The following is a 6,920-nucleotide window of genomic DNA, read 5'->3' on the forward strand; positions in this document are numbered from 1 at the left end:
CAGAGCCCACCTATATACTGTTTACAAGATAAATATTTTGAGTATAAAGACTCAGATGTGTCACAGATAAAGTAAAAGAGCACATGCAAATGCTAGTTATAAGAAAGCTGGCTTGCTATATTCATATCAAGGTAGACTCTAAGGCAAAGAGTAATACCAGAGATGAAGACAGACATTTCATAATAATCAAAGAATTCATTCACTGAGAAGGTCTAACATCTTAAACATGTATGCACCTAATCACAAAGCGTCAAAATATGTGGACGAATCATTGATGAATCCCATTCATCCATAAAGGCAGAAATTGATTAATCACAGTCATAGTTGGAGATTTTAACGCTTCTAGATAATACTGGTAGACAAAGAAAAATCAGAAAGGCTATAGAAGATTTGAACAGCCCTACCAACCAATTTGACCTTATTAACATGTATAAAGTACTAACTACATTAAACATCTGCAGATCACACATGTTCTGAGAAAGGGTTCAGAGAGGAGGAGGAATGCTGGAGGAGGAAAGACCAAGCAGGTGATGGCTGAAGAAGAAATTTAATTGGCAGGAGGTGTGGAAAACCAAAGTGTTGAATAGAGAATGCGATGTAAGCCTTTTTCTCCTTCTCCTCATTAAATGTCTACATTACTCGATGCACTTTACAAGGTGGATTTTGTTTGGGAGGTATGAAAAGATACTGACTTCTATTTTGTGGTTGTTGTGGGGTGAAGCTAGAGGTTTCCTGTGAGAAGTCAACCATATTGGGCTATGGTTCTGAGTCCCACCCAGGATGTTTAAGGCAGAGGAGCCACCTTCAGCTCAGACGCAAGACAGGTGAAGGCCTTCATCATGACTGCCAGAGAGGGAGGAGGCCCTCCTGGCACCACCATGGAGGTCCTTAAATCTACCACCCTGGCAGAGGCGAGCTGTGAGATGGCCCTGGCTTTGGTGGGACCGCCTTTTGAAGGTTGTCTGGAACTGGATGAGAAGTGCTTATGGATATAAGGTTAGGAGCAGTTTCTCCAAGAAACTCCCTCATAAAACTACAGGAGGATGGTGTTTGAGCTAGTCTTGATGGAAACACTCAAGCTCTTGAGAAATGGGATTATTTCCTGGAAGGTGAAAACAGGATCACTGCAGAGATACTTGGGTGAATTTCACTCCCTGGCTCCAGCCTTATCTACTGCTGCAGGTTGACCTGGAGCCTGGAGTCCTGTGGGGCTTACAGTGCAACCAGCACTGCCCGAAGCTGTAGACACTCAGGGAAGGGGTGGGTACTACCAAGGTGAGGACTACTGAGGCAGCCTTGTGTTGTGAGTAGACGAAGCAGCAGAAGTGCTACAGAATGGACCAGGCCCAGCGGTGAAGAAGCAACAAATCAGTGGAATGTTTGCAATGCTTTGGTCTTAGGAATTATACCAGGACTCAAAATCACAAAGCCTCTCTGTGGTCGAATGCCAGCCAGCCCTCACACAGGCATATGGCAGTGTGGGGAAATGCTGGGATCCATGTGGCAAACTCCTGACCACACATCAACAGAGGGGTCAAAGACCCTCTGTGTCAGACTTGAGGAACTTGTAGAGAATCATAAGCTGGGTAAACACAATTTTGAAAATCAGGCCTATGGGAGTGTTTACAGCAAAATAACAAGAAGAAAAATTTAGGCTTCACCAGCAACCAGGGAGGATCCCAGAATCTCCTTGGCTGATTTCTTGTGACACCCCTTTCTTTGGCTTACAGATGGCTGTCTTCTCCCTGTCTCCTCACATGGTCTTCCTTCTGCACATGTCTGTGTGGGTGCCCAAAGAGGGAGGAAAATGTTGAAAAGAAGACCAAGGTAAGGAGACCCAAAGGGGACAGAAATCTCAAAGGGTTATTGGTTAAGCTGCTCACTGTCTGGTACATGGTGGAGCTACCCTGTGCCATCTCCCTCTTACAAGCCTCAGGAAAGTCTAAAAGTTTCCTTTGGCTGGAGGAGAAAATGGGAGGCTGAGCCCTGTGGGCTTCAAGGCTGCAACAGAGGAGCTATACACGGATTACACAGATTACAGGGATCCACCTTGGGGAAGGAAATCCACTTTATCCATTTTTTAACAGTGACAAAATCCTACAAATTAAATAGATCAATCCATGAAGTATGCAGCTCATTTGGAGCTCACGACAGACAAATGAAAATGCAAGGGCAAAGAAAATATACCAAATGCTGTCAGAAGCTGAGCCAACCATATTCTCTTGTCCTGTGTGTTCGTTTGCTAAGTTTGCCTCATAACTAAGTATCACAGACTGGGTGGCTCAAACCATAGAAATTTATTCTTCTCACAATTCTGGAGGCTGGAAGTCCAAGATTAAGATGTCAGGAGGGCTGATTTCTTCTGACACCCCTCTCTTTGGCTTACAGATGGCTGTCTTCTCCCTGTCTCCTCACATGGTCTTCCTTCTGCACATGTCTGTGTGGGTGCCCAACTTTCCTCTTCTTATAAGGACACTACCCTAATGACCTTATTTTCACTTAATTACTTCTTTTCTCTTCTTTTATTTTTAGATGGAGTCTAGTTCTGTCTCCAGGTTGGAGTGCAGTGGTGTGATCTCAGCTCACTACAACCTCCACCTCCCAGGTTCAAGTGATTCTCCTGCCTCAGCCTCCCGAGTAGTTGGGATTATAGGCACATGCCGCCACCACACCCAGCTAATTTTTGTATTTTTAGTAGAGATCGGGTTTCACCGTGTTGGCCAGGATGGTCTCCGTCTTGTGATCCGCCCACCTGAGCCTCTCAAAGTGCTGAAATTACAGGCGTGAGCCACTGCACCTGGCCACTTAATTATTTCTTTAAAGGTTCTATCTCCAAATTCCAAGGTACTGGGAGCTAGGGCTTCAGCATTTGAATTTTGGTGAGACACAGTTCAACCCATAACATCCTCCATGCACAGCGTCTTCTTTCTGCTAAGTTCCTGGAAAACACTGTTGCTGTTCCCTAGATCATAAACACTGCATCTGTTTTCACTCCCGATATCTTTTCCAGATATTTTCTCCCCTGAATCTTCTGTTTCTATGAATGTGAAAAACATATTCTAAATTTTATCTGACCTCTCCAGACTGTCTTTTCAGAGACAGATTTCCTAAGAAATGCATGCCTCCCCTACATGCTACAGGTTGTTTTATTGTGATTTCATTTAGTCCTCCAGAAAAAGTCAAGAAACCTGAAACTTATATAGGAAAAAAAAAAAAAAAAAAAAAAAAGACTGTCTTTTACATCTTTCAGACATTCTAATCTGTCATGACCCTCTTTCAGCCCCTGCCCCACCTCCAATCCAGCCCATCCAGTGAGACTTTGGGAACTTATCTGAGAACACCCTGAAAGGGTTAGAATACACAACTGTGTAACACCATGTCCAGCACATGGCATAAAGAAGGATGAAGATGGCCAGGCCCGGTGGCTCATGCCTGTAAATCCAGCACTTTGGGAGGCAGAGGTGGGCAGATCACCTGAGGTCGGGAGTTCGAGACCAGCCTGATCAACATGGAGAAACCCTGTCTCTACTAAAAATACAAAATTAGCTGGGCATGGTGGCCTATGCCTGTAATGCCAGCTACTTGGGAGGCTGAGGCAGGGGAATCACTTGAACCTGGGAGGCAGAGGTCGCAGTGAGCCGAGATTACGCCATTGCACTCCAGTCTGGGCAATAGAGCAAAACCCTGTCTCAAAAAAAAAAGAAGAAGAAGGTTGAAGATTGAAGATGAGAGAGCAATTCACAGGGCTGAGAAGAGTAGCCCCAGGGAATAGTAAGTGATGTGAGAACCCAGAATAGAGAAGACAGCCAGAGCAGACCCTATGGAGCAAAGGTTGGAGGAAAGCCTTCTAGAAACATCACCTGAGTTGTGAGGATCTTGCTTCTTTTCAGCTGTGTCTCCACCAACCTCCTTATGAAAAAACCTACACTCTAACCAATAGTAGTTATCATTCCCCAAACTAACTGTGCTTTCCTCTTTGCCTCAGCTGAAATCTTGCCCTCTGTGTGGAATATTTCTTCTGCCCCAACCTCAACCTATTGAAATTCTATCCTTTCATGAAGATCAAGTTCCAGTGTTGCATAAGGCCTTTAGTCATCATCACAGTTGGGAAGTCTTCCCCCAGTCTGAGCTCTCAATGTATTTCTTGATGCCTCTTTCCCTGAAAGATTTGCGTAGAAATGGAAGAGGCCACCTAAGGGGAACTACAGTGGGTTTTGGTGTGATGGCAATGATGAGGAGTATTTGTTGAGCATTTATGACGCATCAAGCACATGCTCAGTGCGTTTCTCATTTATCCTTCATAACCCTTGAAAGTGGCTATTATTATTTGTCCCATTTTACAGACGAGGAAATAGCAGCTCACGGACACTTGTCACATAACAAGACAGTGAAAGAGTCAGGATTCAAACACAGATTTGCATGACTCCAGAGCCCATGTTCTCAGCCACTATGGACCTGGGTCCTAAGATCAATTATAGCAGTTACTTGCTTTGTGATTTTATATAACTCAATCTCTCTGAATCTCACTTTCCTCATCTGTAAAATGGAATGATAGTACCTTGTTGGAGTTAGCATGAGGATTAAATGAGATTACTTGCCTAAAATACCTTGCAGAGTGTGAGCTGTCTTGATAATTCATGGTGTATATAACTAATGGTCTCCCTTTCTAGAATGTAAGCTTCTATAGAACAGAAAATGAGTCTTATTCACCTGGTATTTCCCTCAGCTTGTAGCAGAGTGATTGGTGCACAATACTTACCAACGGAACACATTATTTATTTTCTTCCCTGGTAGGCTTTAAAAACAGAGTCTTTCTGAGATGGATTTCAGGCCATCCTGGGCTAGGTTGAAGCATGGGACACAAAATCTCTTCTAACCTAAAATTCTTTTTTTTTCCTTGAGATAGAGTCTCACTCTGTTGCCTAGGCTGGAGTTCAGTGGCATGATCTTGGCTCACTGCAACCTCTGTCTCCCGGGTTCAAGCAATTCTCTACCTCAGCCTCCTGAGTAGCTGGGATTACAGGTGCCTGCCACCATGCCTGGCTAATTTTTGTATATTTAGTAGAGATAGGGGTTTCACCATCTTGGCCAGGCTGGTCTTGAACTCCTAACCTCGTGATCTACCCGCCTCAGCCTCCCAGAGTGCTGGGATTACAGGTGTGAGCCATTGCACGTGGCCTTTGACATTCTAATCTAGAAACTATTCATGGAGAATTTTCTGTCTTCCAGTTACTTCCTAAGTCCCAAGAGAATTTCATGCAATAGTGTTAATATTTTGTCTTGCCCAGAGCTAGAGTCAAATAGGGTAGCCAACCACCCTGGTTGGCCTGAGTCTGTCTCAGTTTTAGAACTGAAAAGCCTCAGCTGGGCGTGGTTGCTCACACCTGTAATCCCAGCACTTTGGGAGGCTGAGGCAGGCAGATCACCTGAGGTCAGGAGTTCGAGACCAGCTTGGCCAACATGGTGAAACCCTGTATCTACTAAAAATAGAAAGAAAAAAAAATTAGCTGGGTGTGGTGGCACATGCCTTTAATCCCAGCTGGTCGGGAGACTCAGGCAGGAGAGTCACTTGAACCCAGGAAGCAGAGGTTGCAGTGAGCCAAGATCATGCCACTGCACTCCAGCTTGGGTTCTGTCTCAAAAAAAAAAAAAAAAAAAAAAAATTTAGCCCCAAGAAACCCCTGAGATGGATTTCAGGCTCGGGCAAACTGGGAGACAGTTGGTCACCCTATGGTTGAACAAAAAGATTCATGATCATAATAATGATAATTGATTGAATACTTACTACATATCAAGTACAATGCATATGCTTTATAGATGTACTTTCAACCCAATTCTGCCTGCAACTCTAGAAGCTAATGATTCTGTAGAAGCAGATGTAACAAATCACAGCACACACCTTAAAGAAATTCTTAGGAAAGGATGAACCTTCAGAAAGAACTGAAACAGTTTTCCATAGGTTCCTCTCACATGTGGCTTTGGAGGGGCATGGGTGTTCATGTTTGCTTGCCCCAGAAGTAGCAGAGGGAGGAGCCAAGCTTCCTGTTGACTGTTCTTAATCTCACTTACTCAACTACAGGATTCTCCTTTATACATCTTCATAAATCCTACATCACCCTTCATACAGGCCGTCCTTGATTTGCACAGCAGCACAGGACCATCAAGATGACTGTGCCAGCTGAAACCACGCTAAGTAATCTTACTCATCAATGAGAAAAGTTACATTTATTTTATGATATTTAAACATTTTTTTTCAGACTGGACATGGTAGTTTATGCCTTTCCTTTGGGAGGCCAAGGCAGGAAGATCATTTGAGCCAGGAGTTTGAGGCCAGCCTGGGCAATATAGCGAGAACCTGTCTTTACAAAATAATTTAAAAATTAGCTGGATGTGGTGGCACGCGCCTGTCATCCGCTGTTTGGGAGGCTGAGGCAGGAGAATCACTTGAGCCCAGGAGTCTGAGGCTGCAGTGAGCCATGATCATGCCACTGCTCTCTAACCTGGGTGACAAAGCAAAACACAGTCTCTAAAATAATGAAAATAAAGAGTGTTTTTCAAAACGTTAAGAACTCTCTTACTGTCAATCATAAATGTATAGGAAAGTGAAAAAAAGACTAAAACTAATATTTATATAGTAGATCATAACTTAAAACATCAGAAACATTGAGAATTGAAGTATTAAATTGAAGTATTTTATTTCCTTGTAAAAAATCCATCATGATCAGGAGATCGAGACCATCCTGGCTAACACGGCGAAACCCCGTCTCTACTAAAAACACAAAAAATTAGCCGGGCGAGGTGGCGGCGCCTGTAGTCCCAGCTACTCGGGAGGCTGAGGCAGGAGAATGGCGGAAACCCGGGAGGCGGAGCTTGCAGTGAGCTGAGATCTGGCCACTGCACTCCAGCCTGGGCGACAGAGC

At 44.1% G+C, this 6,920-nt stretch overlaps 1 long non-coding RNA gene across 1 annotated transcript in view; it reads left to right on the forward strand.

The window, feature by feature from the left end:
• Positions 1 to 816: 816 nt before the first annotated feature.
• Positions 817 to 6,920, forward strand: part of LOC112624244 — an 8,729-nt gene continuing 2,625 nt past the window's right edge. Inside the window, exon 1 of the long non-coding RNA XR_003119380.1 lies at positions 817 to 996. This is a non-coding gene — a long non-coding RNA (uncharacterized LOC112624244). The remainder of the gene's footprint in view (positions 997 to 6,920) is intronic.

This window comes from Theropithecus gelada, chromosome 5 (assembly GCF_003255815.1).
Source record: "Theropithecus gelada isolate Dixy chromosome 5, Tgel_1.0, whole genome shotgun sequence".
NCBI classification, from domain to species: domain Eukaryota; kingdom Metazoa; phylum Chordata; class Mammalia; order Primates; family Cercopithecidae; genus Theropithecus; species Theropithecus gelada.